The following is a 19,933-nucleotide window of genomic DNA, read 5'->3' on the forward strand; positions in this document are numbered from 1 at the left end:
CTCACCCGGACTGCAGTTTCAAGGTCATTAACAACTGCTCGGCTGTCAAACCCACAAACACCCTCAACCCCATCTCATGCAACCTCCCAGCATTATTTGCAATGTTTGACGACCCCACTGTTGTAGAAATGCTCTCTCTCCTGACCTCAGTAAGGATGCAGCCGGGGGTTCCTCCCGCCCCAGTGGCCACCCCCTTCTAGGCTCCCTGGGCCCCGCTTTGCCCCCGTGGGGTTCTTCTAGTATCTGTCCTGTGCACATACTTCCCTTGCATTGGATTGCTATGGCTGTGGGTTTAACTACTATCTCCAGGGCAGTGACTTGATTTAAATTCTCTATCCTAGATTTTTCCTCTGATCTTCCAGGACCTTCTTGACATCTCCGTTTGAACTTCACATGGGCATCTCATTAATCGGTCAAATACTGAACTCTCTGTTTCTCCCGCACACACCTCCTCTCCAGACTTTCACGTGTCTGGAAATCACGTGACCGCTCCATCACCACTTTCTTCTGATTGTCTCCTTTCCCCTCCATTCTCCACATCCTGTGGCTGATGACGCCATCAGGCTTTCCTCTCCGGTTCGATTTTACATCCTTCCACCTCCCCGAATCCCGTACCCCCACTTTTCCTGGGCTGATTGAAAGAAGCTCTCACAATGGACCTACTTCCTCTTGCTCCCTTCAATGTACTCGCCATATATCAGACAACCTTCTTGAAATATGAACCCGCTCATTCCACTTGCCTGCTTGAAACTTTTCCAAGGCTTCGGAATGTGCTTAGAATAAAATAGAATTTTATTTTATCTTCGTAGGAATTTGGATGAATTGCCACCAACCTACCTTTTCCATTTCATTCCATTTTCTTCCTCATTCAGCTGTCTCACATCCCGAGTCTCTTCTCAGTTCCAAGTTCTTCCTGAGTGCAGTCTTGACTCAAGGCATATGGTTGCCTCTCCCTTAGGGGCTCCCACCCCTCTTTCATCCTCTGAGCTGGCCTTCCCTTGCTCTGCCCCAAGTCCCAGCTTCAATGTAACACTCTCAAGAAAGTCTCCCAGGCCCTTTCTCTCCAAGGTATGTTCCTTCCTTAGCTCAGGTTCTCGTTTCCTTCTTATCACTTGTCACACTTTGTTCTAAGCCTACCTTCTTCCTCTAGATCCTAAGGTGGGGAATCTCACCTGTCACATTCACCCATGTGCTTGTGGATGTGGTAGGATGAGTAGAATCTGGATGTTAAAGGGACTTCTCGTAGGAAAGGCCACAAAGAAAGAGAAGGAGTTGTTTTCATTGTGTTTCTCTGAATTTATAGCAAGACATTCAGAAGGCAGAGCATAGAATTTGGCAAAATATGAAGGGGCAAGTACAAAGATAATATTCTGTATCTCTTGTATTGTTTGTACACATTTGATATGTTGAACACACGTGATCAAATAGGTTCATCAAAAGCCAATAAAAGACCCAAGAAGAAATAAAGGTAGATGATACGGAGAAAGATTTTAAGGTCTGTTAAAGAAGAATGACAACACATGCTTGAAGGATTGCTTATAATATGTTTTGAGTCAAATGTACATGTAGAGCAGGAAATGATCCTTTTTTTCAGATATTTAGCACCATAAAGTTATATCTAAATATATGCAAATATAGGAATATATATAGATAGATAGATACATATAGATATATAGATATATATCTACACACATATACACACGTAATAACTTTGTGTTGCCACATTGCAAGGTTCTTGATGGATCATTTCTCTAAATGGCCTGGAGGCCATTATGAAAAGTATCTGCTTCTATTTGTTCCCAGAATCCATAGTGCTTAATTCCCTACATGTGCCGGGCACTCCCGTCTACATGGGAGAGATTGTTCAACAACAACAAATGGCGGCCGGCAGATGTGTCCTCTGCCGGGAGCTGCCAAGGAACAAAATAGTGAGAAGAGACCAGTTGCTGGGGATTGCTGCTCTTCCATTCGGACGGCCAGGGAGGGCCTCCCCAGGGGCAGCCACACATCAACAGACAGCTACGTGGGGAGGGGCGCACACAAGCTGTAAAGGACAGCAGGTGCAAGGGCCCTGAGATAGCAAGCCTGCCTGCCAGAGAAGACGAGGACGCCTCTACCTGAAGGATGTGGTGAAAATATAGAGGAGCCAGCAGCAGGGGCTGGGTCACCTTCTCGATGGAGAACTTCTTAGCCAACCTAAGACACCAGTTTTCCCCTACGTGAGATCAAGAGTGTTGACAGGGTGTCTCCAAGAGTGATGGAATCTGACCCCCATTTTGAGGGCACAGCTCTGGCTGTGTTTAGAGCCCGTGGTCATGCAGGTGCAGAGGTCAAAAAACAGGCAGGGCCACATGAGTGTCCCATTAGGGGATGATGGAGACGCAGACAGAGGCAACCGGAGGTGACCACTGGCCGGAAGCTAGTCGTGCTTTGAACACAGAGATGTTCTTCTTGCCAATGGCCTCAAAAAGAGGGCGAGAGAAAGAGAGGAGATGGTCCAATACTTTTGGCCCCAGCAACTAGCAGCAGAGTCCCTGTTGGCAGAGATGCATGGGAGCAAGGAGCAGGCCACAATGGGGAGGACGGCCAATGCTTTTGCAGATGATGTTGTCGTTGGCTCGTTTTTACTGAAAAGAACTTCAGCATTGACAGAAAAGGCTATGTGAAAAAGAGGAAAAAAGAGAAAGGGATTGTCTTGTTCCTTTTATCATCCCCCAGCCGCCATCTTGTGAATTCGTCATGGAGAAATTCTGGAAAGGGACAGTTTGTCCTGAGGTTCTTCTGCCGTCTGTGAGTTCCCCACCCTCCACAGCTGACAATATATACTGTGCTTTGTTGCAATTACTAGTCAACACGTCCAAGGATGACCCCTGCATATATGTTGCTCTAGGTTCCAGAACATCTCCTGCTGCACTCATCGCTGGAACAGGTCAGGTCTCCTCCTTCCATGGAGTGAATAAATATCTATATTCAAAGTGGCCTCTCAAATGTAGTTTTTTAAATGCCCTAAATCTTCCTCACAGCCTACTTTCTTGACTAAAAACATTTCTTTATAAATATTAATATTCGTTTTGATTTTGCCAGCCTTGCAAATGGCCAGGAGTGAAGCATCCATGCCCGAGGGAGCTGAGCTAGATGTTTCTGTGGTTTTTCTTTTCGGAAGCCCAGGGGCCACTGTCTGTGCATAGGGCGCCTCCCTCACCTTCCCGCAGCCTGGCCTGGCAGAAGGGAGTCAGGTCTCGCTCTTCTGTTTTCCAGAATTGGTCATTTTCCAGGTTAATATCACACTTAAGAAAAATATGTTCTTACCATCTGCCCTTTCAGCCAAATCTTTGACAATTATTTCGTGATATTTGTCTTCCTGTGAAAAAATATTATTAACTTGATTTCTCTTTGTAGAAATCATGCCCTACCCCCACTCCCCCCCAAAAAAAAACTGTGACAATGTGCTTTATTGTTTTTTTTTTAATCTATGTATTAACCAGGCTGTAAATTATGGCATATTTCTGGGGACCAAGGTCATCAATGGCAGCAAAGGTGAGGACAAGGGACAGAATTACAGAAGTTTATTTCTTGTCACGTAGGACATCCCAGCCAGCCGAGTGCTATAATAGTTTCCAGTGTGAACATAAGCTATCGATTCAAAGCTGCACCTGCTACTTAGCCATGTCGAGAGGCAGGAGCTTAATATATCAGATGTCATTTGCTATTTAGTCTCAGGTGGTAGCCCAGAATCAATATCCTTAAATCAAGAATCTCTATATTAAGCAAGAGCAGGGACATTTATTATAATTCTGGTCCTTTCCTCTCATTAGCATCCAGAGCCAGCACATTGCTCTGGCTTTCCATGCCATGTGGCCCTCAATATTCCCTCTGTGTTATTCTCCATAATTATACCCTGTCTGTACTAGAGAGTCTGGAACAGGCTTACAATAAGGTGTATTGTCCAACATACTTGGACTGCCTGAAAAGATTAAATATTAAAAAAATGACCTAACGGCACTTGCTTTGGGAATTAGATTAAGAGTTAAGTAATCAATACAAAATGAAGGTAGTGTACGTCCAACCATGTTGGAAATAACACCAAAGTCGAGAAATAAGTAAGTTCGGGGGAAACCGGGAACATTGAGCTACAGCGAACAGAACAGAAAACGTATCTCCAGCTCTCCCAGAGTGTGCATCAACTAGTTTTAGGAAGTATATCAGTCTATCCACAAATTTTAAAGTTTCTTGACCTCACCCTCCGAGGGAAATTCATTAGGGAGTACTCCGTAGAGCCCTCAGCAGTCAGTGCAAAGGACCTCCAAGTTAACAGTTGGATGTAAAATTCAAAGGTTACTCCATAGGGTTCCGTCTTGTACAGCCCTTGGGTGAAAGTCAAATTTGAGCTGGTGGGGCTTCGATTAAGTCAGCTCCACTGGGAAATGGACCAGGGGTAGGTGGCTTTGGGGATCTTCAATTTTACTTGAAATGTTGTGGAAAACTTTGAGTTCTAAGTTAAATATTAGACGATGTTGTTTTATTCTCAACTCGACCAAATGTAATATGAGCTGGAACCCGAGATTTACTTCAGCTGGAGGATGAGGGACCCTGGGGATGCCACTACCACGGCATTGGCTTGCAGGCTGCAAACACGGGGCATTCCACTCAAGCCCAATCTTACCCTTTGAAACTGGGAGTTTGACCCATCAGAAACACTAGCTTCCATTGTTCACAGTGAGGACGTCGAGGCACCAGGGACCCTCTGGGTCACCCAGCTGGTGAGCGGTGGCTTTAGATTCAGACCCAGGGTCGACCTCCCAACCGCTGGGCTACACTGTCCACTTAACCACCGATATTTTTAAAGTTAATTTGTACTCGACCTTTTTGTTTTCCATGAAACAGGGGGGTTTCTTGAAGTGCAGAGTTTGTTTTTTTGTTTTTTTTCTCATGTAAGACTGAGAAACATCTTTCGTCATTGAGAGAAACCATGAGAACATTGTCACGGAAATTCCAGAGCTGGCCGGGGGCGTGTTGGGATTACAACTGGAGGAATTCGGTTGGGATTCTGTTCTACTTCTGTTCTACATCAGTTAGGCTTGAACTGGAGGCCAGTGTTGTGCGGGGAAACCATAGTGGGGTGAGGAACTCAGCAGAAATGAGGTCTCCAGAATGACGGAGATCTAAGCGACTCAACGGATATCTATTATTCCTGTTGTCACCACAAACGTGCTTTCACAGAAGTTATAATAAACATGCATGAACAGCAATCACTACAACTTCCCATGTACCTCCTGGGGCCCAAGCCCTGTGCTGTGTTTCTCTCTTATTATTTCATTTAAAACTCACAACGGCCTTACGAGGACAGTCTAGAGTCACCCACATCTATTCTGGCTTCGACGTCAGGGCTCTTAGTCATTAGGATATGCTGCTTCCTTGAAAGAAGAAGGACAAAAGCTCGTCTTGAATCCAACGCAATCAACTGCAAATTAACGTGTTCCTTCATCCACCCAAGCTCCTCCCACACGCAGGGTGCTACCAGGGGCATGGAGGCCAAAGGGGACGAAAATAATTGGAAGGAACTGCTAATTCCCACTGAGAAGTACAGAGAAATATTCACAGAAGGCAGAGCCAAGGAGCTGAAAATTAAAGACGCGGTAGGATTGAAGGGCAGAGAGAGGGGAGCAAAATTGGTCTGAGGAAAAGGAACAGCAAAAGGACAGACAGACAAAAAGACATTTTCACTTCAACAGGGAAAAGTTTGGACAGAATGAAAGCACCTCTCTAAGTCAACCAAAACACAGTTATTTTAACCCAAGGTAAAAATTGTATTCAAGACAAAAATTAAAAGAAATGGCGCAGACCATCCAAGATCCAAACAACCGGATATAGATTCGGTTCCCGCAAAGGTTCAGCGCACTGGCCGTGGCACCGAAGACACCACGGTAAGGGCAGAATGCAAGGAGCTTCGGAATCACGCGCTTAACCCCATTGTGCAGAGTTTTGAATAAATGCTGTTATGTGACCACCACCCTTTGCTTTAAAAATTGGTGTTTATCCACTCTGTTGCAGAAATGCTTTCACAGAATGTGTTTCTCACCAGGGTTTTTAAATATTTACATCTGCTGATTAATAATTTATAGTTGGCATTCAGGACCTTAGACTCATGAATAATTGACGTGTTCATTTAAGATTTGCAACTGTTCCGGATAATGATGAAGTGTACGAGTCTGGTTCCCCAGCACGCCGATGGTAAAGTTTACAGAGAAACCCGGCTTCCTTTTGGTTTTACAGAGGTTGGAAATAAAGACTATAAGCAAATAAGGCAGGAGAATGATTGTGTGTCTCAGATGCTCTCTCTATTAAGAAAAGGAAGAGTAACTAACATCTAGGGAAAGTCTCAAAACTCATGGCAACACCAACAATTGGATTTGATTGGCTGTATTTTCAGTCGGAGGAAGGGGGCTCAGGAAACCTGATTAAATTCCACACGGCCTGTCCATCCTATTCAGGTCATTCAAGAGTACTTTGAAAGAGTGAAAAGATAACATATGTGTATAATATAATACAAAACATAACGTATGTATATGTGTATACAAATGCATATAAATACACATAATACATATATACACCCATGTATTCCCAATCACTATCGATTTATGATAGTGTTTTCAAGAAAAAGGATACAGAGAAACTCACCCAAGGGTTTGTGTGGCCTGCCAGCTTAACTGTCACATTGGTCACACCAAAATTTCCATTTCTTTTTTTTAAATTATAATTTATTGTCCAGTTAGCTAACATACAGTGTATACAGCGTGTTCTTGGTTTCAGGGGTAGATGCCCCTGATTCATTGCTTCCATACGACACCCAGTGTTCATCCCAACAAGTGCCCGCCTTGATGCCCATCCCCCATTTTCCCCTCTTCCCCTCCCCCTCCCCATCAACCCTCGATTTCTAGGTCTTCTGGAGAATTGAACGTTAGTTATTGACAATTTGACAATAGTTCTTCTATCTGAAAAGAGAAATGTCAAACCTAGCAGCTGTAGAAGATCTATGCAAAAAAAAAAAAAAGGGAAAAGAAAACAAATAGTTCCAATTTTTGTACATGCGTTACCGAAGTGAGCCCAAGACAAACTTTCCACTAAGCTCTTTTCTTATCCCCTCTAGATCCAGTGTGGGGTTCGTATAGCAGTCTCCTGCATGGGCCACAGGCCATGGACATCATCACGAAAAAGGCGTGTTTGCGACTGTTTTTCTAAGTTCACTCGGATACCGCCTGTTGAGACCACGCCCCATTAGCTACATAACCTGCTCCACATGATTCCTCGCCTCTCTTCTAGAAAAACTCACTCTTAGTGTATTCCTTTGTTTTACAAAATGGCTTTCTAACTCTAGTCGGGGTAATAACAGAGATGGCTTTACGGCGCTCTGATTTCTGGGGGTATACTCCGAAGTCTCACAGTGCCTCAAGGGTGATAGTTCAAGTACAGTGAAAGACAGCAGGCCAAGTTGTTTTCTGAGAACGGTAACGTGGTGCCATCCGACCCAATGTCCACTTTGCTCACTTAGAGGATGTTTGAAAATTCTGCCCACGGTGGGCACAAGTGGGTGCCTCATTGCCACAGGCCGGGCTGCTGCCTCTATGCAGCCATCACGGACCAGCATCCCACCACCTCGCAGTGCGCCAACAATCGCTCATTTGCCTGTTTCGACTGATGTCGCTTGCTCTGGTCTCCCCTGGCCACGTGAACAACCTTTTTTGGCTCTAAACTTCAGGTCGAGCTATTTATTAACCAGCTCTCCTTGTCTGTGCGATCTATTTGAGGCGTCTCTATTTTATTGACCCTGCCTCCTCCCCCAGAAGCGTCAACTCCCAAGCACTTCCAGTTCCATCTGCCTGTGTCTGGGGAGAAGAGGCAGGCGTCAAGAGGGCCGGACCGCAGAAAGAGAAACCGCTCTACAACTGGAAACACAGGGAAGATAATCTAGGGAATTGTTTACACAGCAGTGCGAGAGCTCAGAAGCTACACGGGAACTCGAGGTAAGGAGGAGGAATCAATACGAAACTTTGCCAGGCTGGATGTTGGGAGTGGGTGGTGCTCCCAGGGCCCGGGGCTGAGGTCATGACGCAGAAAAGAAAACCCTGGTGGAATTTTCTGGCAAGAGCCTGAGCTAGAGAGAACAATATGAGATTACGGAGATGGCACCCCTCGTGGACGGAGTGGAGGCGGAAGTAGGTAGCCTTCTCCCTTCCTCCACTGTAAATCTCCCTCCAGGCCAGCCCTGGTCCAAGGCGGTAAGAATCAGGTGACACAGGGCGGGGGATGGGCAGTCCAGGGAGCAAATGTCCCTGCGCTACAGACAGGGCAGGGAAGGGTCAAGGGTGAGACCTGCTGGCAAACAGGTCAAGGCCCAGCCATGGGGTCCTGCCTACAACATCATCCTCCAAGAAGGGGGCTGAGATTCTCGGTGCACTTTTCCAAGGTCAAATCTGGAAGGAGACTGGACTCCATTGCCTTGCCAAGTGAGTAAAAGTAACAAGTCAGAATTCATGTATCATCTCCCCCAAATAGTAGAACACCATATGAAAGGTATTTGAATGCGTTCTTTTTAAAAAATGTTTATTTATTTTTGAGAGAGAGAGAGAGCACGTGGGGGAGGGGCAGAGAGAGGGGGACAGAGGATCCAAAGCAGGCTCCGCACTGGTAGCAGAGAGCCCGATGTGGGGCTCGAACTGACGAACCTTGAAATCAATGACCTGAGCCAAACTCGGAGGCTCAACCGACTGAGACACCAAAGCACCCCTGAATGCATTCGTGACACCTCCAGAAATATGTCTTATAGGAGGAAAGAACTAATTGTCAGCCGAAGCTGAATTTTATAAAATGAAAACTTTCAGAGTAGGTTTTTAAAAGGTTACTTTTTGGGGGCACCTGGGTGGCTCAGTGGATTAAGCGTCCGACTTCAGCTCAGGTCATGATCTCCTGGTTCGTGGGTTCGAGTCCCGCGTCGGGCTTTCTGCTGACATCTTGGAGCCTGGAGCCTGCTTCGGATTCTGTGCCTCCCTCTCCCTCTGCCCCTCCCCCGCGCGCACTCCATATAAAAGTGGGGGTAGAACGTGAAAAACGCTCTAAGGCACTGTCCGAGTGAGGCACAGCAAGCCGAGTGTCACTGAACACGGGAACTAGAGGCTCTAGCGTCATCAGAAGAGCCGGAGTAGTGGGGGGCGGGAGGGACCACAGATGGTTTCAACCCCACAGGGGGAACCAGGAGGGGGGCAGGGGGCCGCCGCTGCCTCTGTCATTCCTGGCACTGCCCAGCCCTCATCTCCCCTTGCTGCCATCGACACCCTGGAATGTGATTCCAGCCACTGAATTTATCCACTTCTGCCGGTCCCCTGGCAGCCACAATGTCAGGCAGGTGGCTCCTACCTCAGTTCTAAGTTGGACATTTCTTGCAAGAGGATCTCACCGACAGCTCACCATCCAGGACTCCAGCCGGAAGGAAATTTCGGAAATGCAGCTTTTAGACGTCCAGCCCCTTGAGTACACGAAAGGGGTGTGTGTGTGCATATACATGGCAGGAACGTTGGCTGAGTATTGACGAACAATTAGCACAATGCTTGTCTTTCCTTTCACTTTGAAATTTATGGCTAAGACCGCTGTTGGCTTTCTGGAAAACTCTAATTCCCTGATAAATAGTACGCTTGAGAAGAAATTCTCCTTCTCCCTTTGAGGAGGACACGGTGTTTGGAACCATGGTTTTCTTTTGCAGTCCTACTAAAGTTTCAATAGTCTGGGTAAAAGTCCATAAGCTGAGGGGCGCCTGGGTGGCTCAGTTGGTTAAACGTCTGACTTTTTTTTTCTTAATGTTTATTTTGGGAAGAGAGAGAGAGCATGAGCAGGGTTGGGGCAGAGAGAGAGGGAGACACAGAATCGGAAGCAGGCTCCAGGCTCCGAGCTGTCAGCACAAAGTCCGACGAGGGGCTTGAACCCACGAACCGTGAAATCATGACCTGAGCCGAAGTCAGACGCCTAACCGACTGGGCCACCGGGATGCCCCTCAGCGTCCAACTCTTGATTTCAGCTCACATTACGGTCTCACAGTTTGTGAGTTCAAGCCTCGTCTCGGGCTCTGGGCTGGCAGCGCAGAGCCTGCTTGGGATTCTGTCTCCCTCTCTCTCTGTCCCTCCCCTGCTTGCTCTCTAGCTCTCTCAAAATAAATAAAAATAAACTGAGGGGGAAAAAAGTCAATACACTGAGGCTAACAGAGGGATGGAACTTACCTGCTCCTTGATGACACGAACGTGCCAGAACTACCAACCTTGAAACAGCTTACCTCCAGCTTCCAGGTGGATGAGACACAAAATTCTCCAAATCGTTGGTTGGATGCTCCTACATATGGAGCCGAAAGAGCTTTCCTCCGGCAAGGTGTAAATTCCACGGCCACACCTTGTGGAGACAACAGAACGGAACTCATAACAAACAGGTGACGATACACGTTGGAGCCACGGCTGATGGCACGAAGAAATAAATGGTTGAAGCTTCTCTCGAGATTACTCTCTACAACCCAGTTATTCAAACTATCCGAGAAATTCCTTGTACACAGCACTGGCCTTCTACTTTCTTGACTTTTAAATTTTTGACTTGAGAAACTGATACGTGTGTAGACTCCTGTCCTACTTCAAACATTGAATGCCAGGCAGTTTGTATTATTCTTTCTGATTAAAAAATACATATATGCCCTATGTGAATATAATTTGCATGCCACAGTTTTTAGCAGAAGAATTTAACCCATCTGCATCACCAGCTGCCATGATGGCCATTGGGCAAATGTGGCATCCAGCAAAGCTTTCCACCATTTCCTTTGAGGAGAGGTACTTTATTTTTCTTAATGTTTATTCATTTGTTTTGAGGGAGAGAGAGAAAACGAGCGCCTGCAGGGGAGGGACAGAGAGAGAGGGAGACAGACAGAAGCCCAAGCAGTCCCCATGCTGTCAGCGCAGAACCCGACACGGGGCTCGATCTCATGACCTGCAAAATCATGAGCGGAGCTGAAACCAAGAGTTGGATGCTTAACCGACTGAGCCACCCAGGGGCCCCGAGGAGATGTACATTTAGACTGACAGACCTGTCTTCCTCTCTACCTTGGTCTGTCTGTTCATTCAAAAGATATTGATACAGATTTATCTATTTAGGTGCTTAACGCACGCTGTTGTATATTTTAAGATAAGTAGGGCGATAATATAGATTTGGAAACGCTGATTATTTAAGATTTTTTTTCCCCCTGTTCTGTGCTATTTGCCGTGCTATCCATTGGGACTGCAGGGTGGGTAAGACCTTCTCTACGGAAGACACGTTCTACCAAGAGCGGCCTCATGTGGACAGGAAGGCTTTCTTTACTGTGTCCCTGCGCATAACAGTTACGAAGTGGAATAATCTCCAGATATTTACTAACACCAAGTGATGTGGTCCCGTTTATACTGATGGCACATGGGTGCCTAGGTTACTTAGCTCATATTCTATGAAAACAGCAACAATCATATTCCTCACTTTCTACGCGTGGAATATCCTTTCGTTGCCCATTTTAAATGAATTATAATGGTTCAAGTGTTGTAAGAGCTCAGTACTGTGCAACGTATAAAACTAAAGCCCAAAGGATCAACAGCCCATTGACTCAGCTAATGAATAATCTGCACATGATTTTACTAAGAAAGCAGCTTAACCTTGTCCTTCCCTTGTGGGGGGAGAAAAGAAAAAAAAGCACAGTATATGGAAGATCCACACGGGGCCGTTAACCCATCTAAAAGGAACTAAAAACAAAGTCATCAACTGTGGTGGTCACTAGAGTTACCTTACTTTATGGAAACAACCCCAAGCCACGGGGCTTTGTTTACTACAAAGCTCGCTGTTTTGCTCAGACCTCCTGCCCTGAGGGTTCTGCCCACTGTGGTCCCTCAGGCACCTGGGTGGACGCAGCCCCCACTTGCAGCAGACGGGAGAGATTAGGGCCGATGACATCGGCTACAAGTGTCACACGTGACTTCTCACAGTCCCCGTGCCCCAGCCTGTGACCATCCGTGCTCACAGGAGCATGAACTTGCACTCCTACCTTGTGTCCAGAAGCTGGGAGCTAGAAATGCTGACACCACCCTGGGACACCAGGCAAAAACAGCCCTGCACGGTCCTTTCTCTGTCTGTAGGCGGTTTGGGTTTTCAGGCTCTTGGAAAAGGTTGGAGGGTGGTTGAATTTGCCTCTGACCTGGTCCCCGCTGCCAGACATCGAGTCCTCTGTCCGCCGCCCTTCCTAGCCGCCAGCGCATCAGCCGGTCCTCAGTGAGCACCGTGTTGGACACCTGTTCGTCCCCTGACTCATACTCAGCAAGGTACTGATGCCTTAAGGAATCTAAGTAATTTCACGCATTCTATGACTTATCGACACATTCAACTATTGGAGAAATGACCAGAAGCCCTCGTCCAGCCCTCTAGGATGTTAAAACCTAGTGGGGATATGTCGCCTGGCCATATCAGAAACTCACCAGCAACATCGGTGGTGTAAATATCACAACTGAATCGTACAGGAGATCCGGCCACATTCACGTTGCAGAGATGTACAGAAACCAGGAGAGGGAAAGGTCATAAGGAGGAACCCAGTCTGGTGGTCCCTCAAACGGTCCGTGTGTCAAGCCATAGGGTCCCACATCAGGGCAGTGGCTGTGAACATGGAAGAAGAAGACTAATTTGAGAAACAGCGTAAGGGAATTGGAGGCTGGTACCAAGTGTTCAAGATGGTGGCATCGAGAGTAGATGTGAATCAGATAGAAGGTGAAAGATTTGATCAGGTGGTGGGACAGGAGTAGTAGCTGATTCCTGCTGTTGACGCTTGGTCCAGGTACATATTTCTGCTTCTTCACGTCCCCTGTTGCTGTGCCTTCTTCGAGCTATGTGCCTCCGTCCCTGGGTTCATGGCTAAGCTGGGTAGTTAAATGCGGGGGACGGTGGGGAGGGACAGAGACCAAATGGGCCAAGTCAGCTTGGTGCAGACCCTTCGCTTCTTTAGGGGACAGCAGAAACACAACCTAGGATTGTAAAAATAAGGTTGATGAAACTTAATCGCTGCTGACCCTTTGTCACATCTGCTACGTGCTATAAACTTACCTGCGAATCTGGGCACATACTTCATGTTATTACTAGGTATCTGTTTTTAAAAACAGAAAATGTACTCCATGAGAGTGTCGTAGGGAGTGAAGGTCCATTTCCGCTCCCGTGACCATCCTGTCCATTCTTCCTGCTTGGGTGACCCAAGCTTCCATGGCCCACCCGTTCCTCCAAGGCTTTCTCCGTTAATCAGCGCACCTGCTCAAGTGGTCAGTGCTTCCCTTGCTCCTGGAACCTTCCCTCTGCACTTCATGGTGCCTGGGTCTTCCCCAGCCTGTAGTGCTATGCCCCCATGGCCATCATCCTTGACCGCCGGGCTCCCTCCTCACCAGGAATCTGCCATTTGCTAGATCCCAGTCTAGCCCGGGGATCCCTTCTTACCTGGGTCATCAATGCCTTCTTTATGGCTGGATCTACTAAACACTCTCTGGTCCCGTTTCAGGAATTTGTTTAGAGAGCTGCTCCCTTGACCCCCCCGCCCTACCCTGCCTCATCCCATGAGCCCCCTTTGTTGAGTGGTGCCCGCTTCTCAATGCAGTCCTCCTCAGGGGCACACCTGGTCACAGTTCCCGAACCCCAGAGCTCTGCATCAGCCTTTCCCACCCACCCGTCTGTGGGCGGATGGGCTCCTCCAGTTCTGTGACTGGGGCTGCCTGCTCAGCTTCACACTCATGGGCCCCAGAGTCCCCGGTGCACGTGTCCTGACGCCTTCCCGATGGCCCCCTCCGTGGCCCTGAGCTCTGTGAGGAGTATCACCTCTCTTCCGGTGCTTACGCCGGGAACCCACACCCAGCAGCTGTGCCCCCCCAACCCCTAATATTTCTGCCAACACTCTTTTCTCCATCCTCACCGCCGTAGACCGGCCACTTTGGCTCTCGTCTGTCCCCAGACGTCTCTCCTCCGGTCCTACAAAGGCCTTTCCAAAATACACATTAGATCTTGTCACTCCCTCTTTGAAAGACAAAAACGAAACTCTCAGTGTTTCCCCACAGTTTAAAGGACAGAGTTTAAAGAACTTTTGTGGTTTGAAATCTGCTGAGAACCAGCTTCCTCTCTTGCCCTCCCCCCGTCCCCCCTCCCAGTCGCCCCTCCCCCACCCCATCTAGGTCCTGTCCCCCTGACCCCTTGCACTCTCTGAGCACCTCTGACACTTCGTGTCATTTCCATTCCAGGTCACAGCCTGAACCACCCTCGGCAGCCTCACCTGGCCGGTTTCTCCACCCACTTCACTCCCCAGCCCGCCGCCACCCCCTCCCATCAAGAAGCCTTCTTTAAGCCAACCCGTCCACCGTCCCCCCCAGCTCTCACAAGGACAAGGGAGCCTGTTCACACCTGCAAATCTGGTATCCAGCAAGGACTTCGGCACAGACCACGGAATGAATGACTGGTTGCAGTTACGGGCTTGGTGGCTGTTGAGGAAAAATCTTGAGAAGAGGTAGGGCCACCCTGAGAGGGCAGAGCCTGGCGAGTCCTGTAGCCCCAACCGCCTTCCCCGACGACTTTTGCGCAGAGCTGTTTTGCGAGGTTTCATTCTCTGCCGCTTTAAAAAAGGTCAGAGCTAAACACCAGCTCGGCCCCGTGTCCTGTTCTTTCCGCAGACAACTGGGACTCTTGAGTGGTTGTGCCTTTTTTCCCTCTCCAGGGACAGGGCTATTAAGCCTCTAGCAACTGACATGTTGAGCTGATAAAATCAGAGAGACATTATTTGGTTGGGATAAAAGAAAGGTCAAAGCGGCCCGGATGTGTTCAATGTGTTAGCATTTAACCTTGGTGATTACCTGGCATGTGTATGGACTGAATTAACTTGGAGGGAGTCCTCTGATGTCTGCAAAGTAACAATCACATTTGGTCAGGAATTCAGTGGGTGTTCAGTGTAACTTCTCTGCCCACCTTGGCCGAAATGCTGAACATCCCCGGTCAGAAAATTCACAACTGAAGGGCTCGTTTTTCCTGTAGGAAAAATCAGGAGGGCGGTGGGGTCTTTAGTCAACGAACTTGGGGAGATTTCTTAAATACATTTCTCTCACGGATAGAAAACAGCATATGAGGCACCAAGTAAAGATATTATTCATGATGCAGTGTATAGCCTAATTAATAATTCTGATGACAATGCATGTATTATCTCTTGCTTCATGGAAACCTTTCAGAATTCTTTTTTCTCCTGGTATAAAGAAGTCCTTATGGCTTGGTTTTTGTTTTATCAATAATATGCCTGGCATGACACATGTCTCTGGGCTGTCCTTCATCCTGCCGTTTAGTGTCTCCCAGAAGGGTCTCCCGCAGCTGGTAACACTCACTCTTGCTGGCCCCTCAAATCAGAGAAGCCAGAACACGGCCAAAGGCAGAGAGACGGTGCAGAGTCGTGTCCCACACCCCAGCGTGGGTGACCCTGGTGAAGGTGTGTCCGGTTAGGGTCTGACCTCGGCACGCCAGACCCAGGAACATGACCCTGTGGTCACTGAGAAGGTTCATCGCATCAGGATCACGCCCCTGTAAACCAAGCCCTTGAGACTGACGGAGAAAACGAGAAGACCAGTTGGCTAATTCTACAATGTGGACGATCTCATTGTTACTCCGAATGAAATATTCCCGTTGGCAGAGCTGGCACATTTTCTCCTTGTGAGTAGACCCAGGTAGGAAAGCGAATCGGAAGCCTCATCAGAGAGCAGGCTCACAGCACCTGCAAACGGAACAGAGGAGGTGACACCATTTAATGGCAGCAGGCAGGGAGAGCCACGAAGGGACAGCCGTGCTGTCCGCGGCCAGAGGCTCCCCCTCCCCGTCAGAGGGCGGCACGCCAGCCAAGGTGGCCTCCCTGCTCCCTCTTTGCTGGCACTTCTGTGGGCTGTCCTGGCCCCCGGAAGACACCGGGCTGGGAGGTCACTGCTGTGCATCGCCCTGCGCGGAGCTTCTGTTTTCCGCATTCTTGCCTCGCTGGCTCGCACACGTCACTGACTGCCCCACCTGGGAGGGCTTGTCTCATCTGTCCCTCTGCCTATCACCTGGTCTGATCTCCAGCTGTGCAACCCTGTGTGCAGGAGCGGGAATGTCATAGCCTGTTGGCAGTCCTGTTGTAGCGCCTTCGAAGTTGCCCAACTGACCCCCCCTCTTTAGACAAGTAAATGCATTAAAGCATAGCTCGCCCAATTATTAAGGGCCCTTGCATTCGTCCCGTCCATTATGCGCTGAACGGGGCACATGCCCGGGTCCTCAGGGGACCTGTTCCTGTTACACGAGGCTGAACTCAAACACCCAGTATTCACTCATACAGTGCTGACCTTGAACAACAAGGAACGTCAGTGATATATTTCAACCACTTACTGACTGAAATCTCTTCGTGGCTGTCCACGAAGGTTGAGGAAGGATGGCCAAGGGATGTGGTGTGATGTTCAAGGACACCCGTGGGCCAAGACCACAGGCATCTCAAAAGCATGGCGTTCTGTGAGTGTGCCTACAGTTTTTCCCCTTGGAGTCAGTAAGTTCTTTACCTGGGATCTGATGTGGATTTCACCTCCAGCAGCCGACAGGACACCCACAAAGCTTTATGACACATGGGGAGATCTCCACCCTCCTCGTTCAGCCTCTGCTGTACCCCATCACCTGTAAAATGCCCCTGAAGTCCAGAAGGGTGGGGCTGGTTTCTCTAGCTCTGGAAACAGATTTGGAAGTGTTTAGATAAAACTGATGCTGGTATTTCCATCATCTTTCAATGATTGATGGCACCACAGGTAAAACATTAGAGACTGCGGTGTTTTCAAATGGAGATTTTAAATTCAATCTTTTTGATTTTATGGGATATTAAGGTTCAATATTTCTTATTTTTTGATTTGGTAAGTTGTATGTTTCTGGAAATGTGTCCATGTCATTTAAGTTGTATGTACGTTGGTTTCAAATGTCATTAATTTCTTCTTCCCTTAGTTATTTTTTTTTCCTTCCGTTTATTTGGATTTAACATGCGTTACTTTTCGAGCTACTTGAGGTGAATGCTGTGAAAGAAAGCATCGCACCCGTCGAGGGGAGCACACCCAAGCTGATCTTATCCAGATACCATTGCTGGAGGCAGTGGTTAAGTCTGGAGGTTCGTCTCCATGGAGACGAGGGTGGGGGGTCCATGCGGTCTGTCTGGGCGGGATCCACACCTCCAACTTGGCGCACCAAGGATGCCTGAGTGCCATCCCCCCGGCCCCACAGCAGACCCCAACTCCCATCTTCGTCCCCCTAGCCCCACAAGGGCAATGCCAAAGCTCCGTTCAGTTTCTCAGTCTCTCAGCTATCCAGAACCAGCACATGTTTCTGGAGGGAGAAATCCCCGGGTGCTGGGCTCACCTGTCTGCTCTCCTTCGTCTCTCTTGTCTGCCCCATACCGCCATCTCAAAGCTCCAGGGTCCCCCAGCAAAATGTACTTTCCAGCCTCCCCCTCTGTTCTCCGTGAAAACGACTCCAGATCATCTAGTGCCTTATTATTCAAATGTTTTTATTGCAGCTGACATATTTAATCAATAGTTGATATCAGCGATTTGCCAACCAATAGATGCAACTGGAAATACCTGAGTGAAGGGACACTTGGGTGGCTCAGTCGGTTAAGGGTCTGACTCTTGATCTCGGCTCAGGTCATGATCTCGCAGTTCGTGAGTTCGAGCCCTCCATCGGGCTCTGCGCTGACAGTGCGGAGCCTGCTTGGGATTCTCTCTCTCTCTCAGTCTCTCTCTGCCCCTCCCCTGCTTGTGTGCTCTCTCTCAAAATAAATAAATAAACTGAAGGAAAAAAGAAAATATCCTAGTGAAGATGTTGCTTTCACAGAGAGAAGACCATCATCACGTTTGCAATCTTTTTCTTTCCAAGTGTTCTCTCCACCTCTCCTTTTGCAACACACCTTTGGCATCTAAACCGAGTTTATTTTGTTGGGTTTATAGCCTGTGCATCTATTGTGCTCCTATTGTTTACACGCCATACTATATTTTACTCTGACTTTAACGTGACATGTGAGCACTGACTCGCACGTTCAAGAAAAGAGCATGGCAAGCTCAAACCACTGCTCATACTCTCTGGGTTTTGAAAGCTACAATCCTAGACTAATTGTGCCACGCTGCGTCAGGCATCTTTCCATTTGTTTTACCACCAGATTTTCATTATGTCCCAGCCGCAAACACATCGATGACACAGGAGGCTGGGTTTGGGTGGCTCTGACTTAGTTGCCGACAGATGTTTAATTCAATATGGCTTTACGTGGATTCATAACGGGTAGTGGGGACAAGTCCCCAAGCGCTCCTTTGCCAATCATCTGTCACAGCAGCTGGAAGGTGAGGGCAGCCCACTGACACAAGCAGCCTGCTGCTCATCAGAGCGACGTAGTTGGCGTGCTATGGCATGCGAATTCCCCAGAGATCCCCCTCTTCCCAGCAGTGACCCGTAGTCATACGGGCTCGGGACTGTGTGTGGCCACTCTGTGGTCAGAGCACCTGCCCTTCAGGAATGGGCTGGCCTAGGGGTGTCTACCCCCTTGACATGTTGGAGAGCATCAGTATTTCTCCAGAATCCGGAGCTATGGTGGCTCTCTGAGCCTTCTGTTATTCTCTCTGTCTCTGTCTCTGTCTGTCTCTCCCTCTTCCTCCCTCCCTTCCTGTCTCCCTTCCTGTCTCCCTTCCTGTCTCCCTCCCTCCCTCCCTCCCTCTCTCCTCTCTTTATCTCCCTTTCTTCCCCTCCCCCCATGCTTTTCTTTAATACCCTGCGTCCATCTTGATACAATCTGTCTGACTGTCCCATTCTTTCTCAGGGTCTCCTGGGGATACTTTTCACTCCACCCTATGAACTGAAGCTTCTGTGAATGCTCAGAGTCCCCTAGAGGAGGGGGTGGGGGAGGACATGTTCAATAATCATGTAAAGCCTTTAACAATGGCAGTGGTTACAAAGGTAGGGCCAGTGTCAGTAATGGGGTCTACGATCCCTCTCCTGGAATGACTTTTTTTTCTTTTAAGAGACGGAGAGAGAGACAGAGAGTGTGCAAGCAGAGGAGGGACAGAGAGAGGGAGAGAGAGAACCCCAGACATGTTCCACCCTGTCAGTGCTGAGCCCAACCTGGGGCTTGAACTCACAAACCATGAGATCATGGCATGAAATGAAATCAAGAGTCAGAGGCTCAACCAACTGAGCCACCCCTGCACCCTTCGTTTTTTCTTTCTTTCTTTTTTTTTTTTTTTTTAGTACAAGTGATACTAGAATGGAATCATAGATTCACTTTACTTTTCACAGAGTGGGAATAAACTTTGAACACGTCTTCAAGGCCTAGGTGTGGTGATTACAGCTGTGTTCAGCATTTTGCCCCCTCAGATCTCAGAGTGAGTGTGACTAGATAATTGTAAATGTTCATAATGATGTAAATATTGAAGAGAAGTAAAGCCAACTCATTTAAGAGATGCAGTAAAATGTTCGCTTTGGCCACCATCAGAGGGAAGAGTCCTAATCTAGATGAGGCCCCTGGCTCTCAACATGCTCCCTGACGAAGGTGTCCCTAGGTGTTCTCTGAGGGAACAATGGTCAGTGGTGAGAGAAGAGCTAACCTTGCCACCCCACCCCCCAACATCCAAGGAACCCCCGGCAAAGCCACTGAGCACAGTTATGGTCCTGGGGCTCCCAGACCTTTAGAGCCTGTGTCGTGAGGCCACAATAGGGCAATGAACAGGGCACCTGTGGGTGATGGCTGTGCCTGGCGGAGAGCAGTTGAGAAAGCTACCATGTCCGCCAGAAAACTCTGGTCCCGTCGTGTCGAGGTGACGCGGTTTATTGTTTCCGTGGCCTG

Source organism: Panthera pardus, unplaced genomic scaffold (genome assembly GCF_024362965.1).
Source record: "Panthera pardus isolate Hobbes unplaced genomic scaffold, ASM2436296v1 HiC_scaffold_2, whole genome shotgun sequence".
Lineage (NCBI taxonomy): Eukaryota > Metazoa > Chordata > Mammalia > Carnivora > Felidae > Panthera > Panthera pardus.